The following is a 24247-nucleotide window of genomic DNA, read 5'->3' as shown; positions in this document are numbered from 1 at the left end:
GAGAGAAAAGGTTGTTCCCCCCCCCCCCGTATTCAATAGTGAAAAAGCCTCATTCTTTTCTGTGATGTGTATGTATATATATATATGTCAGCATTTTTGAATTTAACACTCTTTTGTTCAGGGCTTTGTGCTTCCTAGACAGGGACTCTGCCACTTGAGCCAAATTTGTAGCGCTTTTTGCTTTTTGCTTTTTGCATTTCTCAAATAGGGCCTTGCATTTGTGTCTGGGCTGGCCTGAACTCGACTCCTCCTATTTTTACTTCCCATATAACTGGGAATAACAGCTATACACGGTTATCCACAGCTTCTTGTGGTTGCTGCAGTAGAATCTCCTTAAGTTTTTGCCCAATGTGGCCTGGAACCATGAATCTCTGGATCTCAGCCTCCCAAGTAGTTCAAATTACAGGCTGGAGCCACTGTGCCTGTCCATAAAATTGCCTATAAAATTATTGTGATGGGGCTGGGAGTGTGGCTTAGCCAAGTAGAGTGCTTGCCCAGCATGTATGAAGCCCTGGGTTCAAATTCCTCAGAACCACATAAACAGAAAAAGCCGGAAGTGGCTCTGTGGCTCAGTGGTAGAATGCTAGCTTTGAGCAAAAGGAAGTCAGGTACAGTGTCAGGCTCTGAGTTCAAGCCCCAAGACTGGCAAAAAAATATTGAGAAATATATTTAGTTTACCAGTGTGATGTTCCAAATTTAAAATATCTAAGGTTTTAGTAAAGGTTGACAAGAGAGCATAACAATTCCTGGAAAAGAGTGCTGGCATGATGCTCCTTCTTATGGTGCTCATGTTATTTTTTAAAAAGGCTCTGCTTAGAATATTGTACAAGTTTTCAGCATTGCACCTTACAAGCACCCATGCAGCATGATTTTACAGACCATGAGGCATGCACACACACATATACAATTAAGTAGATCTCCAGTTTGGAGATTTGGCTGATTATGTTGTGATTCCTTGGTGGTGGTGTCTTCCTCATCAGATCCTAAGTACCAGATCATAAGGATCAGGATTGTGTTTTGTTACCAGTTTGCATTCTCTTCAGTCTGTACACTATTAAATACGAGTAGGACCTCATTGTTTGCCTGGAAGGCAATGTGTTACTCACGTTCTAGGAGAAATTGAGGTTACTTCTTCAATGTTGGTGAAGTGGTGAAATGTAGAATGATTAGGGCAGAAGCTAGCATAGGACTCAAATACTTTCCAGTTAAAATGGGTAAAGAAAGCATGGCTAAGTCTCGTGTTTTCTATTATGATTGTACATCTTCTGCTTCAACTTTATGCTTCAGAGAAAATTATTAATGAGATAATGAGATGCTTATGTGTGTTTTTTCTCTAAGTAAGTTGTTCAAAAGACCTACTATTGTTGGTACCAGGAGAGTGGAAATTTAAGGCAAAGAAAAACTTGCATGTGTGCTGTAAGATGTGGTTAATGATTCACTTTGTGCTTCTGTGCCCACCCTCTGCCTTCATCTTTTGAAGTGAAATGTCTTCATAGGTAATAACAAGTTTTTCTTTGTAAGTGTGTATGCCACTCTTTATGTTACTTTTCTAGGTCTGAACTTTCAGGTTCAGGCCTTTTTTTTTTTTTTTTTTGCCATCCCTGGAGCCTCAGGGTCTGAGCACTGTCCCTGGCTTCTTTTTGCTCAAGGCTAGCACTCCACCACTTGAGCCACAGCGCCACATCTGGCCATTTTCTATATATGTGGTGCTGGGGAATCGAACCCAGGGCTTCATGTATACAAGGCAAGCACTCTTGCCACTAGGCCATATTCCCAGCCCTTTATGTTACTTTTCTTTCTGTATAATTTGATTCTAGATTCAAATGGTGTGGTTATAAAGACTTAAGTTTCAATGGGTGTATGCATTCTACATTTTAAAATTCACATTCATGGCTTATTGTGTTCTCAGCTATAGAGCATCTCTTACCATTGGAGTAAGTGCACTGTTCTATTGCATGAGGAGGGTCAGGATACTAAACTTTCCAATCTGTAGTGTTGTGGAGAGGACAGTCAGTTGCAGTGTGAGGGAGGAGAGCTTGTCCCCATTCAGTGTGTACACTTTAAGGAAGCCGCCATCCCTTTCTCCTTCATTGTAATTCACTCTGCATCCACTGCTACTAGAAAACTAATGAAAACGCAGGGACTACAAGGCTCTATTTTACTGTTGAGAATTCTGAGTGCTTACAGTATTATGTACTACCTAATTCTCTTGGCATTTCCTTCTTTCTCTCTGTTTTAATAGTGATTTTTATTCTCAGTCCAGTGATCCATTTCATTCATTAACCTGCTAAGCACTGAGTAAGCTTCATGTCACAAAAGAGCTTCCAATAGAAGACACATGCATTGGATTTATAATAAATATTGATACTGAAATCATTTATGAGTCTCAGTAAGTCTGTGTGTGTTTGTTTTTGCGTGTTTACATGGACACCCATATTCTCACTGGTGTAAGAACTGTGGCTTTAAAATCAGTGTCTGAGAGGATCAAAGGGCTGGAGCAGAAGAGCTAATACTGTATCTCTCCTGGAATATGAACTGAACCATGAGACTGTTGCCATAGCAAAATTAGGTTAAAGTTAATAAAATCTACTCAGTGCTCCCAAGGAAAAAAATCAACCAGGGTATAGGTATTTTAATGTCACTCTTTCCCTTTTCATTTGATCTTTGGGTTTATTTTTCCTTTTGGAAGCTTTGATTTGCTGTGGCAAGTTGCCTGGTATTGGATCCCGTGTGTAATAGGCACAGATTTGTACTCAAGCAGCAATTGTCATTCATGCCAGGCCTTGTGTGTCAAGTGCCGTATCTGATGAGCAACTGGAGTCCCAGATGACAAAGGCTGTTGTGAGGTGCATGGGATATTATCTCTGGGAAATTCTGAAACATCTCGGGATCTTGTTTTGATTTTTTCCCCTTGTATTTTAAACCGATACTTTCTTTTTTCTGTATACCAGTGTGTGTGTGTGTGTGTGTGTATGTGTGTGTGTGAGAGAGAGAGAGAGAGAGAGAGAGAGGGAAGGAGGGAGGGATGGAGGGGAGGAAGGAAACTGAATGTGTGTGTGTACATTTTAATAACAACCAAAGATTTTTGATGTGGAGTTCAGAGATACTCTGTGGAACACTGTAAAAATGGCCCAGCAGCATTTTGTGGGGGCAGGGATTTTCTTACACACTCTTTCCATGGCTGCAGAAGCAGCTCTCCTGACATCTTCATGATGCCTTGCACATGTCCACAGCCATATCACGGAGGCATGGATCAGGAGAGAAAATACGCCTCTTCCTCCCTTGTTTGCTTTTGTGCTGCTGGAGGTGAAATCCAAAACCTTGCATATGCAAGTGCTGTTCCATGGAGCTACAGCCTCAGGCCAAACACACCACTTGTGGTGCTTCTGGGATGAGGGAAGTGGAAGGATGACTGAAAGACTGTTGCTAGTAGTGATGACCAAATCTGAGCACATCACGAATCATGCTTAGCAACCACCAAGAAACTCACTGGGAAGAGAACTCTGAGACTTTGAGGCTGTTCAGTTCATCATTTGGGACATCCTCATGAAGAAAATAAACTGGTCAGAGACTTTGCTGGATTGAAATACTTAGGTGAAAATATACCCGATGTGAAATGTAGTTCTGTCAGATTTAAGAATCGGAGTATGAAAGGTACTGTCATAATAAATATCTGTTGCATACATGCCTAGATCCATGCCCACTGTCCATATTAAATGTAAATTAAGATAAAGTCTGATTTGAATTTATTTTTCCAGTTGCTCTAGTAGCATTAGAGTGCTTGTCAGCTATATGTGGCTTATGGCCACCATAATTCTCGTAATGTGTCGTTTCCTGAAAAGTTTAACATGTTTATCTGTTTGTCTGTTGGTGAGAAAGTATGTGGTCACATGTCCTTCTGACCTCAGCGTACTCCGCCTACATTATGACCTCTAGGAATCTTCTAGGCGTGTCCGTGTGCCCACCCAAGGATGTTAGGAACTTTTTCTTTCTTTTGCCAGTCCTGGGCCTTGGACTCAGGGCCTGAGCACTGTCCCTGGCTTCTTTTTGCTCAAGGCTAGCACTCTGCCACGTGAGCCACAGCGCCACCTCTGGCCATTTTCTATATATGTGGTGCTGGGGAATCGAACCCAGGGCTTCGTGTATACGAGGCAAGCGCTCTACCACTAGGCCATATTCCCCGTCCATGTGAGGAACTTTTTTTTAAGAGCAGTGGAAATACCCAAAGTAATAAACACACGTAGAAGAAAGGTCTTATTTCTTGCAGAGGAAATACTGACTGTAGATAGTGGATTTTAGCTCTTTCCTAGAATCTGGTAAGGCCTGGAAAGCGCTTTCTCCGTTTGTCTGAGAGCCTCATGCACGAAGGACAGAAGAGAAACAGAGGCTGTGAACGTGCCAGTTACCACCAAGGTCGCCGTAGAAAGTGCTGCACGTAGTAAGAACTTGGGGCCGTGGGGGGTGCGGGCCAGGAGCCGCGGGGAGAGCCCCCCACGCTCCACGCGGGCCAAGCAGTGCGGCTCCCAGCGCCGTCACCCGGCCCGGCCCTGCGCGCTCGGCCGCGGGGGCCGCTGAACCGCAGCGCTGCGGGCGCCCAGCCCCGGCGGCGCTACCCCCGCCCCTGCGCGAGGGCCGCTCACCGGCCGAAAGTGGCCGGGGCGGAGGGGGAGAGAAAGAAAGAGAAAGGGAGAAAAAGGAGGGCAAAACAGGAATCCGGTGCACCCTCTTTGTCTCTTTCTGCGTTTGCAAAATGGGGCTTTTTGCGAAAACAAAAGCTCGTTGGGCGGGGCACCCGGGTCCATTCCTGGGGGGGGGGGGGCTGTGTCCCACATTTGGGGGGTGGGGGAGAGGAGTGGAAGTTTCTGTTCTCCCCCCCCCCCCCCCGTGCAGCCACCCCCATTTTCTAAAACAAAACAAATTCCGAAAGAGAAACAAAACAAAAAAAAATAGCCCCAAAGTAGACCGGGTCACGATCGCATCCATTGATAGGACCCCACGCGAGGAAGCCAGGGTGGGGGGCAGTGAGGTCAGGCCGGGAGTCAGCTGCCAGACACAAAGGAGTTAACCCGTGTTGTCTTTCTAGAGTACGTACACAGTCCGCCCAGAGGTTTGTATTACACTAGCGCATGTATTCAAATAAAGTTATTAAAGCGGTATATAACGCTCTGCACCCCTTGTCACACTGTAAGTAACCCATGGCTGAAAGAGGGTGTAGCAAAAGATTTTTTACCTATAGTTGCAGATGATGATACATATGGAGTCCAGCGTTAACAGCCAAACGTGAGGAAGCCTTTAGTAGGCCAAGAAGATATATAATCAGCACTAAAAGATGGGATCTGAACAAAGATTAGAACCTACCGTTAACTGAATACTTATGTAGATTAAATAAATATGTAGTACATGACCTTCTCATTAACTCTTCTTTGTGGAATAAAAAAAGATTTGTATCGCTTACAAAAGGTACATAATAGAAATGAAAGTCTTCTGACAAGTGAATGGCACGGCTGTGAAATGTACTTAACACAGTTAAGAGCTGTATCAGTCTGCTGCTGCTGCTGCTAACAGAAACTCATTTAGTTGCTCTTCTTTCTCTGTCAGGACAGTGTCAAGACCACTTACCTAGATAGAAATTCTACTTTGGAGTAATACAGCAGCTTATAGGGGCTCATATTAGGTTAGAGGAAACTTTCTAGACTAGATTGGGAGCTACAGAGAGTAAAAAACAGAAAGTAAGTATACTATGGAAATTTATTCTGGAAAATTACTATAGACTGCTTCCATAGACATACCCTATGACCCAGCCATACCACTCCTAGGCATCTATCCTGAACAACAGGTCTCAGGATATCAGAAAGACATCTGCACTTCCATGTTTATTGCGGCACAATTCACAATAGCCAAAATATGGAAACAACCCAGATGCCCCTCTACAGATGAATGGATCCAAAAAATGTGGTACCTATACACAGTGGAATACTACATAGCGATTAGAAATGATGAAATATTGGTATTTGCAGGGAAATGGTCAGAACTTGAACAAATAATGTTTAGTGAGACAAGCCTATAACACAGAAAACAAAGGGGCATGATCTCCTTGATATATGACTGTTAAGGTGGGGGGAGGGGGGACAGTAGAGACAAAAAGTTCTTGTCAAATGGTATTTCCCACAGGTTTGGGTCAGCAACCTTACATTATGTAACTAAAACCAAACAACTACTAAACATATAAAGGTCTAAAATAGACCTCTCAGTGGATCACAATAGCTCAAAAGCTATGTATGTATAAGACCAAGGATGAGCAAACTCTATTGTTGACGTTATATTGAAAGTTCTAGGTGAATTTCCTTTGGCGTATGCCACGTGGCTACTGTATATGTTTTTGGAACACTGTGTATTGTATATATGCCTACCTGATGTAGGGAAGGGAAAGAAAAATGAGGGTGTAAGATATCACAAGAAATGTACACACTGCCCTATTATGTAACTGCACCCCTTTTGCACAACACCTTGTCAACAAAATTTAATAAATAAGTTAAAAAAAGAAATATTTAGGGAATTATGTTAGCTATGAAATGGCTCCATTTTTATTACAGGAGAATCTTTCTCTCTTGCCTTTCCCTCCCCTCCCCTCCCCTCCCCTCCCTCCCTCCCTCCCTCCCTCCCTCCCTCCCTCCCTCCCTCCCTCCCTCCCTCCCTTTCTTCCGTCCTTATCCTCCTTATTAATTGGAGATAAGAGTCTCTCGTGGGGACTTTTCTGCTTGGGCTGGCTTCAAACCATGATCCTCAGATCTCAGCCTCCTGAGTAGTGCCATTTCCAGGAGAATCTTGAATCTTATTCTGCCCCATGAGGTATGTCTTTCATTGTAATATTGAAATCCTACTAATTTGCACATATTTATGAAAACAGACTATAATTGACTCACTCTAATCCATCTTTAAAGTTCGTGGTTTTGAAGGAAAAGCATCATGGCTAGATTTGTATGAGTTGTATGAATATTCCCCTAGTTTGCTCAGCAAAGATGATTTTTAGAACAAGATTTCAGCAGGATTATTTGAATAGGATAACAAAATGGATAATGGATAAAGTATAAATAATTAATTGATTTCACTGTCCAACTCTTAATTAAATACTGAAATCCCAAAGAACTCAATCCCTGGCTTTAATTTTTTTTTCTAATTAAGCTTTCTGCTTAAATGATTCTCCCTTAATTCTGTGACTTTAAAATACCTTTTTATACTAATGTACTTAAGAATGTCTCCAAACCCATTTTCTCTTCTGAACTCCAGATTTGTGTTTCATGTATATATGTATGTATATATATGTATACATACATACATATATACATATATATTTCTATTTGAAAAGCTTCTCTAACTTAAGAGCACAGAGGAGATATCTTGGTTTCCCAATTCCCCTCTCCATTTTTCTGTTTCTCTTTCTATCTTTTCCTCCAAAATGTGTCTGAGATCTACAACCTTTGCCCTTTTTATGCCTACCACCATCCAAAGTAGAATCATCTTCCCTGAGATAGTAATGCTTCTGTCTTCCTTCCTTCTTTCTTCCTTTCCTCCTCCTCTGGCATTTTTTTTTTTTCAGGCAGCAAACGCAGTGACCTTGCCCTAGACCTTGCAGCGACTGCCATTATGTAGAAGAAATTCGCATTCCCCATGTTAGTGCTAGTGTGCCTGTCCTAGCTTACCCTTCCATGTCATCTCACAGTCACCACCCCACACCGTGATGGCCATGCTGGACTTCTGTTCCCTAACATACCAAGGTAATTTTCAGAATAGATCCACTGCAACTGCTCTTTCCTCTTCTTGGGAAGCTTAGATGCGCAGGCCTCAGCCACACACTAGACCGCAGAAAGACCTCAAAAAGAGCTCCCATAACATTACCATAGGATTCTCTTTCGCTGCATTTAGCATTCCAAAGTCTCAGCTCCATGAAGAGAAACCTGTCAGGTCTCATTGTGGTCACTCTCCTAGCACTGTATGAAAAGCTTTGAGTGAAAGCTGTTTGAAAGAATGCTTTATAATGATAATATTTTAATTTATCTTGCAGATCAGAAGTCTGTAAAACCAGAAGATTATTTTTCAGTTTCTTTTAGCATAGTGTCAGAACTGATTTTGGAAGCACCTTAAACGAAATGTTGTGATGGGATTAATTTCATCCTGATGAAATTTTAGAGTTTAGTGATTACAGTTTATTATAATTACAGGAGCTTTCTGTGCCCTACAGGACTGTTTAAAGCACACAGTTCGGGTCCTCTGTGTGGGTCTCAGGATACGTAGGTGCTCAGGAGGAAGGAGGCTGTGGAGCTCACCCACTTCATGGCACGAGGTCAGGTTGGGTCTCTGTGTATTGTCAGTACCATAGCACTGTGTCCTTACGAAGAGTGGCAGGGCCATGGTGGCCTGTCCGCAGCCTGCAAATCCACTTGGCAGACATCCACAGAGCAGTGGGGCAGGCAGATAATGATACTCTGCCAAGTGGCTGTGTGTCACCCTCAAGAAGGAGGTCCAAGGACCATAAACTCTAACCACAGAGCCTGGTGGCAGCTTGGGGTTTCTGCCTGAGATTCAGGTTGCACAATTGATCTGAGGAGAGCTGGTCTGTGTCACCTGAGGTGGTGATGCTCACTTGAGGTGGCATAGTTGCCTGTGGGGAGGATGTTACCTATGGTGGTGGTGGTGTCCCGCTCACCCGTGGCAGTGACATGGTTGCCAGGGAGGATGGCGACTTTCACCTGTGGCTCGCCATGTCTGTAGCCCTCGGTGGCTCCTCACCCCTGGCCACCAGAGACTCTTGAAGAAACTTCTGACCTCTTCCCTCCCAGGATCAGAGGAGATGGGCAGAGGGAGTGAGTTTTTTGCTCTTCTTAGCTGGAATCTCCAGAGAAGAATGTATAAATTTGTGAATGAAAGTTAAGAATTATCTCTATATGATGTGGAATCTCCCATTTAACTTTATTGGACAGATATGTATGTGTTAGATTCAAATTAACTTGTGCACTGCCTGACTTGTTGGCTGTATGTCTTTATGATGTCTATGAGATGGCTGTGGTGTGCCTTTATAGAACATTTAGGGATCTTTGTAGTCTGTAGTTTATCTGAATATTTTAGGTAGGAACTTGACTCCTTTTAAAGATTGCAATAAAAGTTTCTACTTGTTAATAAGGATTTTATTAATTATAACCATTAAGAACCTACTCTGAGAGGTACTCTTGCTAAGAACTTTTTATGTATTTTATGCAATTCTCAAAGGAACTTTATGAATTGTTTTATTGTGTTCATATAAAAATAAGGAGATAGAAACTGAAAAATAATCACTTGCTCAAGACTCTGCAGTTAATGAGGCCCAGTTATTCTTTTTGAGTTCAATCCATTTTCTGTAGTGTGAATGTTTCTGTCTACTCTATCATTTAGTGTGTGTTTCTTAGAACTGGGAATCAGATGACTATGAGTGAATCTATCGCGATTACCAATAGTATTAATTAACATTCTCAAAGTGTTCTTTTAATTAATTTCCATTTTATACCAAGATTTTGGAGCCCAGTGAGATTTTGTGAAGATTCTCGTCTATAACTATGGATGTTTCAATTATTTGTTAGACGCCTTGTGGTTATGTTTGGGTTTCTGTGAGATTGAGTTTTACACCCTTCCAATTGTTGGCAAATATTCATGCTGGAGAAAAACTACCCATCTGTTCAGCTGCCAGCCAAGATACCCCTAACAGTCACAGCAGCAAATTCAGCCCTCAGTGAGTTAGGAGGAGACACTGTGACAGAATGGAAGTCCTGTCTTACTGCAGATGTGGTGGGGGGTGCAGGTGGAGCATCTTAAATCCAAAATGTTTGGGATTCTGAAACTTTTCCAGTACTGACATGAAAATCAAAAGATACAAATTTTGGAGTACTTTGGATTTTAAGTTTTCAGATTAAGGATGCTTAACCAGTAAAGTCTGCAAAATTTCAGAAATTGAAACATTTCTGGCTTAAAGAATCCCAGGTAACAGTTTCTTCACATGTATACTGGGAAATTTAAACTTTTCATCATATAACATGAAGGCCGTGGAAACTTGTGTTTGCAGATCCATGAGACTTGGAAGTGAATAAGCAGAAGTGGTGAGGGAGAAATCAGTTAACACTGTGGCTTCAGCTGAGCCTGTGTTACAGATAAGCTTGATAAACTACTTACTGGTGCTCTGGGGATGGAGAGCTGGCTACCTCAGGTGCCTGGTTGTTTACTTACCACTGTGTTTCCTTGAAGCACACCTTTTGCTATGACCTTTCTGAATACTACTACTGTTCCTTTTACAAAGCTGTTTACAGCTGTAGTACCAAGATCTTATTCTTTGGGCTGAGATAGCCATGAGTATTCTTTTTTGTTTTGTGAAAATAATTGTTATCATTGAACACATAGAAAAATATTTCACTGTAAATGTAAGTAACGAGTAACATTGAACAAAACTCCTACGGTGATCAACTAGTCTACTGAGTGCAAGGTTGCTTGCTACCTCTTCCCCCCCTCTTCCTTTCTTCCTGTGAAATAACCGCTTTATCCCGAGGCTTGTGTTTTATTTCTTTTGCTTTTTACATATCATATCAGTATTTGGTTTGGTCTTACAGGTTTTCACTTTCCTCTAAATGAAGTCAGGTTGTACTGACTGTTTTTTTTTTTTTTTGCTTTCTAATTTTGGTTCACTGTTCTAAGATTTATTCATGATGCTGTGTACAGCTTCTGCTCAGCTGGCTTCATTGCCGTATGGTTTTCTACGATGTACTGTGTTTGCTTTCTGTTTTTAGTCATTACATACTTCATTGCAGTGAGCTTTCATTTATCTACTGTTGAACATGTACAATTTACTTAGGGTAAATAACTTGTAATGGAATTGCTGGGCTATGAGTATCTTATCTCAGCCTCACCAGATATCTGAAATTGTTTTCCAAAGGGACGGTAAACACTTGAACCAAACTATCCATGTATCAGAGTTGTACTGTTCCAAATCTATACCAGTAAATCTCCACTGATACCATTGGTTTAAGGATTAAATAAGCATTTTAATTACTAAAATTTAATTTCCAAACATTTAATTTCTTAAAGCTTATGTGCTGAGATATTTAATTGTTTAACTTGTCTTTCTAATACTGTTTGTCCCTCATTTCCTTAAATGTATCAAACATATTGTCTGTTAAGTTTTAGTTATACCAAATTTGAGCTTTCTGAGCGCAGTTGTGTGGTATTTGGGCTGAACCTTGCTAGCAGGTCTTTGTTTCATTCTTTTGTTTTTGACTTTAAAATTGTAAGCTCATACTGTTTAGAATTTCTTTGAGGTCTGGATTGAAGGTATATTTATATAGAGTGAGTTTGCTTTTTGTTCTGAGGCTTTAATGTCTCTGAATTTCTCTAAGGTTAATTTTTTTTTTTTTTTTTGCCAGTCCGGGGCCTTGAACTCAGGGTCTGAGCACTGTCCCTGGCTTCTCTTTGCTCAAGGCTAGCACTCTACCACTTGAGCCACAGCACCACTTATGGCCATTTTCTATATATGTGGTGCTGGGGAATCGAACCCAGGGCTTTATGTTTATGAGGCAAACACTCTTGCCATTAGGCCATAGTCCCAGCCCCTAAGGTTAATTGTTATGCTGAGGTTTCTTTGACCAAAAAGTTGATGTGAATTGGGTTATAAGACTGGTTAAATGCTTGCTTTGGTAGCACATATACTAAAATTGGAACGATACTGAGAAGATTAGCATGGCCCCTGTGCAAGGATGACATGCAAACTGGTGAAGTGTTCCATATTTTTAGGACTTGGAAAAAAATCATACTAAGTGAAGTGAGCCAGACCCAAAGAAATATAGACTATATGATTTCCCTCATTGGGCGTAAGAAGATTACAATAGCTTAATAGCGATGTCCATATGAACACATAAGATGATGCGAAGCAAAATAAACTCCAAGTTATGGAAACAAGTGGTTCATCATTGTTGTTATTTTCAACATACCATGTGAAATTATGCCCTTTTCCCTTTGTTTTTCTTTCCCATGGTTTTACCCCTGATATCAGTGTAACTGGTTTTAGTTCCCTGGATATTGTATATACGTGTATTGGAACTGGGGAAGGAAATATCAAAATCGAGAGACAAAGGATAAAAAGATAAACCAATGCAACAGCAATCCTTACAAAACTATATGGTGTAAACCAACTGCACAACTCATGGGAGGGGAGAGGGATCTAGGGAGGGGAGAGGTGGTGGATAATGAGGGAGGAGGTAAGAAGTTGGATAAGAAATGTACTCACTGCCTTACTTATGAAACTGTAACCCCTTTAACCCTTCTGTACATGACCTTAACATTAAAGAAATGGAAAAAACAAAAAAGACTGGTTAAGTACAAACCTGTGCTAATGAGTCTGGGGGGAAACTCTTCCTCTGTCTACTGCTCAGAAATGATTGGCACTGTCTTTGTTGTACTTTTCGTAAAATAGATTATTATAAGTTGCAGTTTTTCTAATTCATGATGAAGTGAAGATAATCTGTTGTTATGCTAGCTTTTTTTTTTTTGCCAGTCCTGGGGCTTGGACTCTGGGCCTGAGCACTGTCCCTGGCTTCTTTTTGCTCAAGGCTAGCACTCTGCCGCTTGCGCCACAGCGCCACTTGTGGCCATTTTCTGTATATGTGGTGCTGGGGAATCGAACCCAGGGCCTCATGTATATGAGGCAGGCACTCTTGCCACTAGGCCATATCCCCAGCCCTGTTATGCTAGCTTTTAACAACAAAGTATTGCTAATAATGTTCTGTAGTGTTCAATGTAAAACTTTTCTGAAGCCGGCCCCTGCTGTTAAGCTATGTAGTTGTATTTACCCAATTTGCTTTGAACTTGTTTTGCTCTGTATTGATCACAACTGTAAACCCCTCCTGGAGAGTTTCATCCTGTTTTGCTCCCTAGTTGTTAGATGATTTCCAGTGAAGGTCAAGATGCCCTGGCCTGTTTGTTGTGACTGACACTTCTCAGAAGTAAGGAGCCACTATAGTTAAGCTAAAAGGCACATCGCTGTGATTTGGGGTTTATAAGTGGTCTTCTGGGATGGCCTGGGCTGCATTCTGAGATCCCGACCTTAGGTGCAGCTCTGGCACATCAGTCCTTTTCTCGTTCGAATAAAATTTTGCTTGACCCTGTGTGATCTCTGGGTCTCATTGCTTGTCCGTCTGTGGACCCCACAACAATGAGTTGTTGCAATTCACAGAATAGAGTCTTTGAGAATCTCAAGTTGATAAGGGTATTTTGTTTTAGGCTTCCCAGCTTGGGTGTAGCCTAGGCCTATTCTCCAGTGCTTTGTGCCCGGGTCTTGTTAAATATAGAGGTTACTACAAGTCCACAAGCTAGTTAAATGTTTCCAGGGATAAATGCCTGACTAGCATTTGCCTGCTTCTCTGAATTCCTACTTTTAATTGAATGTAATCATCTAAGATATATATTTGCCAGTCCTGGGGCTTGGACTCAGGGCCTGAGCACTGTCCCTGGCTTCTTTTTGCTCAAGGCTAGCACTCTGCCACTTGAGCTACAGCGCCACTTCTGGCCTTTTCTGTTTATTTGGTGCTGAGGAATCCAACCCAGGGCTTCATGCATGCTAGGCAAGCACTCTACCACTAAGCCACATTCCTAGCCCCTTAAGATACTTTTTTCTTATCACCTAAACCGTGAATTTAATTTAAATTTGAATCATTTTTAAAATAGAATTTCTTAATGTTGGTTTATATTTTTTGTTATTTAGTTTTATTCAGTCAGCAAAGGGGAAGAGATACAACAGAAAATCTATCACCTAGGGTAATGGTTACATTTTGGCCAGATTTGCTGTGTGTGTTCCTGAACCATTTAAGTCATATGTTAACTATTGTGACACCACAGTGAGTGCTTTTGTGGTGAGTTTTCTAAACATATCTTTTGTAACAATGCTATATCATACCTTAGTCAATAAGAATTCTTTAATATTTTATCAAATACCCAGTGCATATTCAACGTTCCCTAGTTCCTAAATATCTTCTGTGTATTTCCCTCATATCATATGCAAATACAAACCGTGCACATGGCTTGCTTGTTCTTGTGGTGCTGGGGATTGAACCCAGGGCTTCAGAGTCTGCCATTGGGCTTCAGCCCCAGCCAGTGATACATTTCAAGAGCTATTGTCAGTGTGACAATCTTGGGTCATTAGATTCACCGTATTGTCAAATAAGGAAATAAAGGTTAGCCTTTCCTCATATCTGCTTTTGACTTCTCACAGTTGCTCTCTAGTCACTTGCCTGGTCGGTTGCTGAATAGTAAGGTAAGTAGTTAAACAGTTTCCCTTCCTCCCTCCCTCCCTCCCTCCCTCCCTCCCTCCCTCCCTCCCTCCCTCCCTCCCTCCCTCCCTCCCTCCCTCCCTCCCTCCCTCCCCCTCCCCCTCCCCCTCCCTCCTCCCTCCTCCCTCCTCCCTCCTCCCTCCTCCCTCCCTCCCTTCCTTTCTTTTGGTGTCTGTCTTGGGGCTTGAACTTGGCCTAGGTGCTGTTCCTGAGCTTATTTTTCTTAAGGATAGTGCTCTAACACTTGAGCCTCAACTCCACTTCTACCATGTATGTATGTATGTATGTATGTATGCATGTATGTATGTATGTTGGAGGTAAGAATCTCAGGGACTTTACTGCTTTGGCTGACTAAATGTTCTGTACGTATCATGCATGTGTATTAATATCACGTAAGGGACTACCCTGGGGCTTCCTTTAAAAAAACGACAACGCCGGGCACAGCAGAACCAGGTGTCTTTGACATTTTCTTCAGCAACTGAGTTCCACAATCTCTTTTGTGTCCTGTTGGAACGAGCCGTGTATTCAACTCAGGCAGCAGAATGAGTGAGAGTGATCCAAGCAACTTTATGGGAGGGAACAAACGAATCAACTTTTTTTTTTTCCTTAAATGTAAAGCACAAAGTGTTGCTGCTTATTACTTGCTACTGTCTTTAGGGCTTAAGATTTGCTGAACTTGATGTTACCTAGCATATTTTTAAGATGGCTCACAATTAATAAAATACAATGCTGTGGAAAAGTAATAAGCGCCATCCAAGCAATATGGTCTTGCTGCTGCTTTTTGATGAGCTCAGTGTTGTTTATGTATTTTACTGTTGTGCATGAAGCAACCCTATTTGTATTTTTCTTTGTCATTGACTTCACAGCCGCTCAGTGGGATTTTAAATATTTATATTTTACATTTTCCCGCACCTGCCCCATGACAATATACACAGACCACACAAACAAAGATGTATTTAGTGAGGAGCTTGTGAAGCCATTTTTATTACTGTCCCAGTCTCCACCGGAAATGAAGCCGCTTTTTCAAATAATGTGTAGACTACTATCTGCAATCAGTAATTGTGCAAATTGTAATCAAGAGCTTCTCTTCAACATGTGTATGGCTTTTGTGGTAATAACTGCTGAATCATTGCATTTTAACTTGAATAAATAGAAAAGAAAATTAAGCAGAAGTTTTTTAAAGAGAGGTTCTAAAGGCTAGGGAAATAAGGGATATCTAAAATTTAAAACATAATAGGAAGTGGGAAAATGACTTTGATAATGGAACATATATATGTTTTATTGCACTGCTAATGTGTACATGAGCAGATAATTGTGGCTCAGCTAGCTTAGTTGTAAAATGGCTTTTCTTCATCCCGCTTTGTTTTAAAACTTATTATATCTCCTTATTCAGAAGGCCGTGTTTCATAATCTGTAGTCTTGTTCCTAGTGTCTATGTTTTAAAATACAATACTGGTAGTGACCATTGTGGGAATTATAGATTAGAACAAAACCATTTGTCTTCATGGTAGGTCAGTGATCTAAAACAGTTTCTTAGTTCTACTTTTTCTCTGTCCTGTTCTGTTCTACCCTCTGTTTATTTTTTCTTTTAATTATTATTTTTGATGGTGCTCAGAATGGAACCTTGTATGCTATACAAGCTCTCTACCATTGAGCCATACATACCCCTTGTTATTAGCTTTTTGAATGGGGTCTTACTATGTAGCCCAGGCTGGTCTTGACCTTACAATTCTCTTGCCTTACCATCTTGAGAGCTGGGATTACAGGTGTGTGCTATCATGTCCAGATAGTCTGTTACTTGGAGACATGGTTATGTTTCCTTACTGGCTTCAAGGTGCTAATGTTTAAATAATCTTAAACAACTTCGTCATATATTTCATTCATTAACCGATGTGCCATTTTCCTCAGGAAACATCTTGCAAGCTTGGCTTTGCACTCATAGACAACACATAACTTATATCTAGGTTGCTATGGCATTTGATACTTTTTTCCCCCTCCTAGTATACCTTGCATTCTTTCATCAAAGAAATATTTTAGAAAATAGTCTACCTTTTTAATGATTTATGGCCTCCAGTCATTTTCCAACTTATTTGAAGATTGTGCTCCAATTAGACTATGTCATCAACTTGTGGAAGGAAGGAAAGAAAGGAGAGAGGGAGGGGAGGAGGGAAGAAAAGAAAGAAAAATAGAAGAAGTATAAGGAGGGATAAAGAAAGAAGGGAAGAAGGAAGTTTGACTGATTCTGGAACAGCAGCTAAAAAGTTAAAAGTCTGTCTTGTGGCATCAGGAAGCAGCTTTTGGTGTTGAGCGTCATGTGAAGGCAGGGTGTGGGAGCCAGACCCGCAGCACTCTGACAGCCAGAGCTCACAAGAGGTCAGATGCTAGGAATCCTGGAGTGGTGCAGAACTGCCCTCCCTGGAGGAAGAGGGAGTGGGAAGGGAAGAGGCAGAAGGAGGAGAGGGGAGGGAGATGAGGGGGAGGGGAGGAGACAGGAGAATGGGGAGGAGCACTGTTGTACTGAGCTGGCTTTTTATGTTGTCTGTGGTGTGGCTCGAACTGTGCCTGGGTGCTATCCCTAAGCTCTTTTGTTCAAGGCTAGTATTGTACCACTTTGGGCCACAGTGCTTCCAATACTTGCAATATTCTAGTGGTTCATTGGAGATAAGGAGCCTCATGAACTTTCCCCCCAGCCTGGCATTGAAGTGCAGTCCTCAGATCTCAGCCTTCTGAGTGGCTAAGAGGACCAGTGCCTGGCTCTGACTGGGCCTTATGACTGGCAGGTAGAAATCTGTGATTTACCCAAAGCCAATGGCCATTGCCAATGTGCAATGACCTGAGAGTGAGAAAATCCACGGAGGCTCCACTAAAGGTAACAGAGTTTTATTTACAACCTAAAACCAGAACAGCCACGACCTCCCAATCCTCCAAACCTTCAAGGGAGCAGGTTTTCTCCCCAGGCCTCTGCTCCCCAGGCCTCCATTCTGCAGGCCTCCACCCTGCAGGTCCAGAATCCGGCCTGTCTGCTCTGCAGGCCTGTACTTGGACCTCTCCTGTCTGCTGTGTTGGAATAGAGTGGTTTAGCAGTTTCCTCAAACCCTAGGATCCATAGTCTGCAGTAGCCCACAGCTCCCAGAAATTCCCTGCCCTGCTTCTTAGTCTGTGGCAAAGAAACATAAACTCTATGGTTTCCGTCATTGGGAATAATTAGTACTTGACTAGGATAGTCCTAGCAGAGGAGCACGGTAGCTTAATAGCTATGAACATATGAACACATAAGATGATGCTAAGTGAAATGAACTCCAAGTTTTGGAAATAAGTGATTTATGTTTGTTGTCATTTTCAACGTACCATATGAAATTATGCCTTTTTCTCTTGTCTTTCTTCCCCATGGTTTTACCCCTGATGTCACTGTAACTGATTTTGGTACCCCGAGTATTGTATGTACATTTATTAGAACTAAGGAAAGGGAATACCAAAATAGAGAGACAAAGGGTAAAAGGCAAAGTAATGCAACAGCAATACTTTCAAGACAACATGCTGTAAACCAACTGTACAATTTGGGGGAGGGTGTGGAGAGAATTGGGATGGGGGAAGGTGGGAGAAAAATGAGGGCAGAGGCAACAAGTTTGATAAGAAATGTACTCACCGCCTTAAGTATGAAACTCTAACCCCTCTGTACATTATTTTGGCAATAAATAAATTATTAAGAATAATTAAAAATTTTAGATAGAACACAGTATTTCAAATAGAGAATTAATATAAAATTTACTATACATATGAGTAAGTTAGAAGTATTCTAGAATAAAACAGTCTAAAAATACTTTAAAATATAATTGCTAAAATTTAATAGGAAAAATTGATATATGGCTTAAGGGAGTTTCAAAACAGTCTCAGTATTCTGACCTTTTCTAAAACAAATGAATCATGAGCAGTCTGAATGGATGACATTTTTCCAGAAATGGCTTAAACTGTAGCCATGTTTCTACCATTACCTTGTGGCAGGAAGGGATACTGACAAGTAATGACATTTATTCTGTGTTTTTCCCCCACAAAATCCATCTTTCTGTACTGATCATTCAGCACTTTATTTTCACTTGGGCCATGAGACTGGGTGTGGTAATTTACTCTGGAGCCATGCAATTGGATCTGTCCAGTTTCTTTTTAATATGATGTGCATTTATGGGTATATCAATAGAGATGGGTAAGGATGAGCTATACTGAGCCAAACTTTGATAATTAATCTGTATTCTTTCTGTCACTAGCCTGCAAATGTATCATAATCTTGAAGGAGATCCAGTTTGATTGTACTTTGACTATGACCATATGTACATTTCAAGTAGAAAGCCAATTTTCTCTGTTGCCTTCCTCTTGAGAAGATGCGACTGTTTTCTTCTTGAAATAAAGTACTACCCTATAAAATATTTTTTAAAAATCACCGACATTGACTTCTATTTTGATGTTTTCCCACACTTTTTTCTGTGTAGTTATATTTGTTGTTTTATTGTTTTCCTCTTAACATTGTAATCTTTATTTTCATAAGATATCCTGGGCAGACCTGGTGGCCTACACCTGCAATTCCAGGGGAGGCTGAGGCTGGAGCATTGTGAATTTAAGCTGAATCTGGGAAGCTTAGTGAGACCCAGTCTCAAAGTAAAGATAGGTAGGAGATATAGCTTATTGTTGGAGCAATTGCCTAGCAGGACCAAAACCCTGGGTTCAATATCCAGTAGTACAGAAAAATATTCTTTTTTTTTTTTTTTTTTGGCCAGTCCTGGGCCTTGGACTCAGGGCCTGAGCACTGTCCCTGGCTTCTTCCCGCTCAAGGCTAGCACTCTGCCACTTGAGCCACAGCGCCGCTTCTGGCCGTTTTCTGTATATGTGGTGCTGGGGAATCGAACCTAGGGCCTCGTGTATCCGAGGCAGGCACTCTTGCCACTAGGCTATATCCCCAGCCCCAGAAAAATATTCTTAGTGATATTTGAATGGAATTTGCCTGTTGTGCAGTCATTACTATTGTTCATTTAATCATTTTTAAAACACTGGGCATGTAAGTATTTCCTTTTAAGATATAGCTAAGTAAACATGATTCTGGTATTTATGATAATTTCTTAAGAATTTTCCAAGGCATATAATGACCAAATTGAAAGTAGGCATATTTTATGAGTTTTGTTATAAATTACAGATGTCTTCAGTTGATTCTATTTACCAGCATGATGTTTTTGTGGTGCATGATGGTGTTGTGTTTATTTATATATTTGTGCACCTATGTATTTGTCACACTCTACCTTAGTTTCCCATGTCACAGGTAAATCTCTACCACTGACTTCCATCCTTAGCCCTATGGGCTTATTTCTAATTGACACTTAAAAATCATAGATATTTATAAGTATTTAAATTTATACAATTCATGGATTCTAAACACATCAGACTACTGTACTCAGTATATTCACTACCTTGGACATTTATTCTTTCTTGTAGTTTTATTCTAAGTCCTCTTTACTAGCTGTTTGAAGCATACAGTTAAGTGTTGTCAACTATAATTATTGTGTTATAGAATATTAGGAGTTGCTTCTGCTGTATGTCTGTGCTCGTGTCTTTTATTATTTATTTTATTATCATCATTATTATAATTTATTATTCTTCCCAGTCTCTGAAAAGCCAGTGTTCTATACTCCTACAAGAACAACTTTTTAATCTCCTACATGGGAGTATGAGATGTCTGTTGTTCATTATCTGGTTTATTTAATCGATGATGATGCCTCCAATTTCATCTAGATTTCCCCCAATTACAATATTCCATTCTTTTTGCTGTTGTTGAACAATCTTTCATTGTGTATATATGCCATGTTTTCTTGATAGATGGATATCTTAGTTGGTCCTATGTCATAGGTATTGTGACTAGCACTGCACCAAACATGGGAGTGCTGATAGTTCCTTGATATACTAATTGTATATTGGTAGGTCATTTGGGAGCTTTATGTCTAGATTTTGAAAAACATCCACTCTCTTTTTCATGCTATCTGTATCTTTGCCAACCTTAGTTATTTGATAATAGCAATTCTTAACTGGAGTGAGATAATAAAATCTCACTGTGTTTTTGATCTCTCTTTCTTTGAAGGCTAATGATGTTTACCATTTTTTCCCCTATACTTTTTGACCAGTTTTACAGCTTCTTTTGAGAAATGTCTATTCAGTACATTTGTCCGTATTTAAGTTGAATCATGTGGGATATTTCATTTGGGATGGGTTATATATTCTATATATTCTAAGTACCTATGCCTTGTCAAATAGTTTGCAGATTTCTTTCTCAATTCTGCAGGTAGTCTTTTTTTCTGTATTCATAGTTTACTTTTAGTTTGATGTGATTTCATTTGACCATTTTTTTGCTTTTGTTGCCTGTGCCATTTATATCGTATTAAACTTTTTTTTCTAGACTAATACCCTAGACATTTTCCTTTTAAATAGTCTGTAGTTCCAATCTTACATTTAAGTCTCTAACCCAGTTTGAGTTAATTTTTGGATGTGAGAGATGGAGTCTAGTTTTATTCTTCCACACATGGATATCCGGTTTTCTCAGCACTGTTTACTGAATAGATTGTCCTTTTTCTAATATTTGTTTTTGGTGTTTTTGGTGGAAATCAATTGGCTAGAAATCCATGGATTAGTTTCTTTGTTCCTTTTTCTGTCATATTGGCCTGTGTGTCTGTATTTATGCCAGTAGCATCCTGTGTTGTTCACCATATCCATGCACTCCAGCTTGCTTCTTTTTATTCAGAATTTCTTTGGTTATTCAGGGTCTTTTTTTATTTCATGTGAATTTCAGGAGAGGTTTTTTTTTTTCTGTTTCTGTGAAGAATGTATTCCTATAAAAATAATTGTCTTGAATCTAAAGATTACTTTGGATACTATAGATATTTTAAGAATATCCTTCCTATCAATGAACACGGAATGTCTTCTTTTTTCTTCTTTTCAGATTCTTCCATTTTTTTTTAATAGTTTTCTTTGGAGGGTTGTTTTTTTTTTTCACCTCCCTACTCGAGTTTATTTTTAGTTACTCAAGGGTTTTTGTTTTTGTTTTTGTTTTTCTTATTTGTAGCCATTGTAAGTGTTTTCTTGATCTTGATCTTCTTGATCTTCTTCTCTTTTTCCCTTTTGGCAGGTTGGTTGTTCTGCAGCTTTACTGATTTATTTTTGTTTTAAATTTTATTATATTTAAGTAGTTGTACAAAGGAGCTGCTATTCCATAAAGTAGTTTACAAATAAAATGCATGTTGATTACTGAAAAAGTTTTAAATCAGTTCTAATATTTCTTTTGGTAGAGCACTTAAGTTTCCACATATAGTATTAAGTCACCTGCAAAACTGGGATAGTTTGATTTTCTCCTCTGTAACTTGGCAGCTCTTTGTTTTTTTTTTCTTGCCTATTAGCTCTGGCAGGATTTCCAATGTTGATTTTAATAAGAGTAGTGAAGTTTTACATCCTTGTCTTGTTTTAGATCTTTAAGGAAACTTTTTCCAATACAGAATAATGGTAATTATTAATTTGTTATATGTGGTCCTGTGTTCCAGCATATTTCTTCTGTAATTAATATTTTGAGTATTTTTATCAGGAAAGGATGATAAATTTATCAAGTTTCTTTTCTGATTCCATCTAGATAATTATATGGCTTTTTCAGCTCATCCTGTTGATATGGTGATTACAGTTATTGATTTATGTACATTGAAACAGCCTTATATTCTGGGACAAATCCATCTTGACTATAGTGTATTATCTTTTTGATTTTACTATTGGATTTAATTTAGTAATAATGTAGAAAAATTTTTAATATTTATTTTTTCCCCTTTATTGTCAAAGTGAAATACAGAGGGGTTAGAGTTTCATATGTAAGGCAGTGAGTACATTTCTTGTTCAACTTGTTACCTCCTCCCTCACTCCCCCCCCCCGCCTCCCCTTTCCCCCTTCCCCTATTCCCTTTTCCCCTTCCCCTCTCCCCACCATGAGTTGTACAGTTAGTTTAGAGAAAATGTTTTTTTAACTATTGCTTTTGGAATCGTTTGTCTTTTTATCCTTTGTCTCTCTATTTTGATACTCCCTTTCCCTTCCCTAGTTCTAATACACGTACATACAGTATCCAGGGTACTCAGATGAGATACAGTGATAGCGGGGGTACAACCACAGGAAAGGAATACGAGAGAAACAAACAAACAGAAAAAAGGTACAGTTTTACTTGGCATGTTGAAAATAGTTACAACAATGATAAAATACTTGTTTCCATAACATGGAGTTAATTTCACTTAGCATCACCTTATGTATTCATAAGGGTATAGCTATTGGTCTATTGTGATCTTCTGCTGTGACTAGCCTAAACATGTACTAATTATTCCCTATGAGGGAAACCATAGAGTCCATGTTAATGTAGAAAAATTTTAAATGTCATTCAACTGGGATATTTGTCTGAACATTTTTTTCTTTTTATTATATGTTACTCTGTTTTTTGGTATCAGGGTAATACTGATCTTGTAGAATGAAGTTGGAAGAATTTCCTTTTTCTTAATTTTTTTGGAATAGTTTGACAAAATTGATGTTAAATTGTCCTTAAAAGCTCAGTAGAATGCAGCAGTGAAGTCAGCATGATAGTACTTTATTTCACTACATCATACCAATACTGACTGTTAATAAAAAATTAAAGAATTTGGATTATATTTCATCTGTGTTACAGGTAAAAGCCACATTACCTGAGTTCTTTGTTGTTACTAAACAAATAAGTTCAGTGTTTTGTGAGATAATAGTCATTCTGCATTTATGTATGTTGCTGTTCCTACCCCAAGGTGATAGAGGGATTATATTTTACATATTTTTGTGCCATCCAAAGGAATTTTCAACAATAAACACTGCACAATGTCCACTTCATTGTAGACATCTGCCTACATACATGTTTAATGAACATGTTCTGTTAACATAACAGAAATGGATTAATGTACAGTATTTTAAACAAGAATTCTTATTTAAAGAATTTTCCACTTATACAACAACCTTGTCTCCTAAAGTAAATGTTTGAATTCTCTGCATAGTTTCATCATAGACATGTAGCAGATAAGTGTTTACTATCTAAAAGAATTTTATGCTGTGGCATCTATGGTGGGATCACATGATTGATTAAATAATGCTGATACTGCTTAGTAATAATATCACCAAGATCTGAGCTTTCACAGAAATATGATGTGTATATTAAACCAGTTTCTGAAAATCATTTGTTTCTTCCATTTTGTGGCAGTATGTTGTGGTTCTGCATTTAAAATGATAATTCATGCTAATGGCTTTCATCTCCCTTGAGGTAGCAGAAATCACTTCTAAAATGGCAGAATGAGGGGATAGAGCAAATAAAGCCAATGAGCTGTCAAAAAATTTTTCTTCATCAAACAGGTCCCAAAGCCCCCTGTGATATATTGACCTTCCTTTGGTCTTTTTTTCTGGATTCTTTGGCCAGTTTTGTTCATTTCTTTCCCCCATAAAAGAAAAATTAACAAACATGTTTGGTCAATGCAACAGAAGGTGTTTGAAAATAATAACTTGGAGCGGTGTCTCAGTCTTCAGGAAAATAGTGAGGAGAAGTAAAGCATTGATTGCTGTTGCTAGGCAACGTCTCTGAGCAGATGTGCCTGGGACAGTGGTGTTGCTGCCAGCACACCACATAGCATGAAAGTTGCAGTGCTGAGATGCTTCTGAGAAACCCGAATCAGAGCCCACGTTTCCTCTTTCCTTCAATTTTCTGTGATCAGTATTTGAGAAGTTGAGATGCTGTGCTCAAACATATAGACTGTGAGAAGCTTGGAGCCTTTGGGGATTTCTAGAGAGCTACAGCGGTATTTGCAGAGCCAATTGTAAAGAAGTCAGTATTTACCATTTACCCC

The 24247-nt window shown here is 39.7% G+C and overlaps 1 protein-coding gene and 1 non-coding gene across 2 annotated transcripts in view; both read left to right on the top strand.

The window, feature by feature from the left end:
- The window catches only part of Smyd3 (SET and MYND domain containing 3), a 442737-nt gene that overhangs the window by 173336 nt on the left and 245154 nt on the right, over window positions 1–24247 (top strand). The window lies entirely within an intron of this gene.
- On the top strand, window positions 11701–11803 carry LOC125360319. The gene has a single exon (XR_007212709.1). It is a non-coding gene; the product is annotated as a U6 spliceosomal RNA (small nuclear RNA).

The sequence above is a fragment of the Perognathus longimembris genome, chromosome 11, assembly GCF_023159225.1.
Source record: "Perognathus longimembris pacificus isolate PPM17 chromosome 11, ASM2315922v1, whole genome shotgun sequence".
NCBI classification, from domain to species: domain Eukaryota; kingdom Metazoa; phylum Chordata; class Mammalia; order Rodentia; family Heteromyidae; genus Perognathus; species Perognathus longimembris.
The sequence above is the reverse complement of the archived record's forward strand: the minus strand, read 5'-3'. Positions and strand labels throughout refer to the sequence as shown.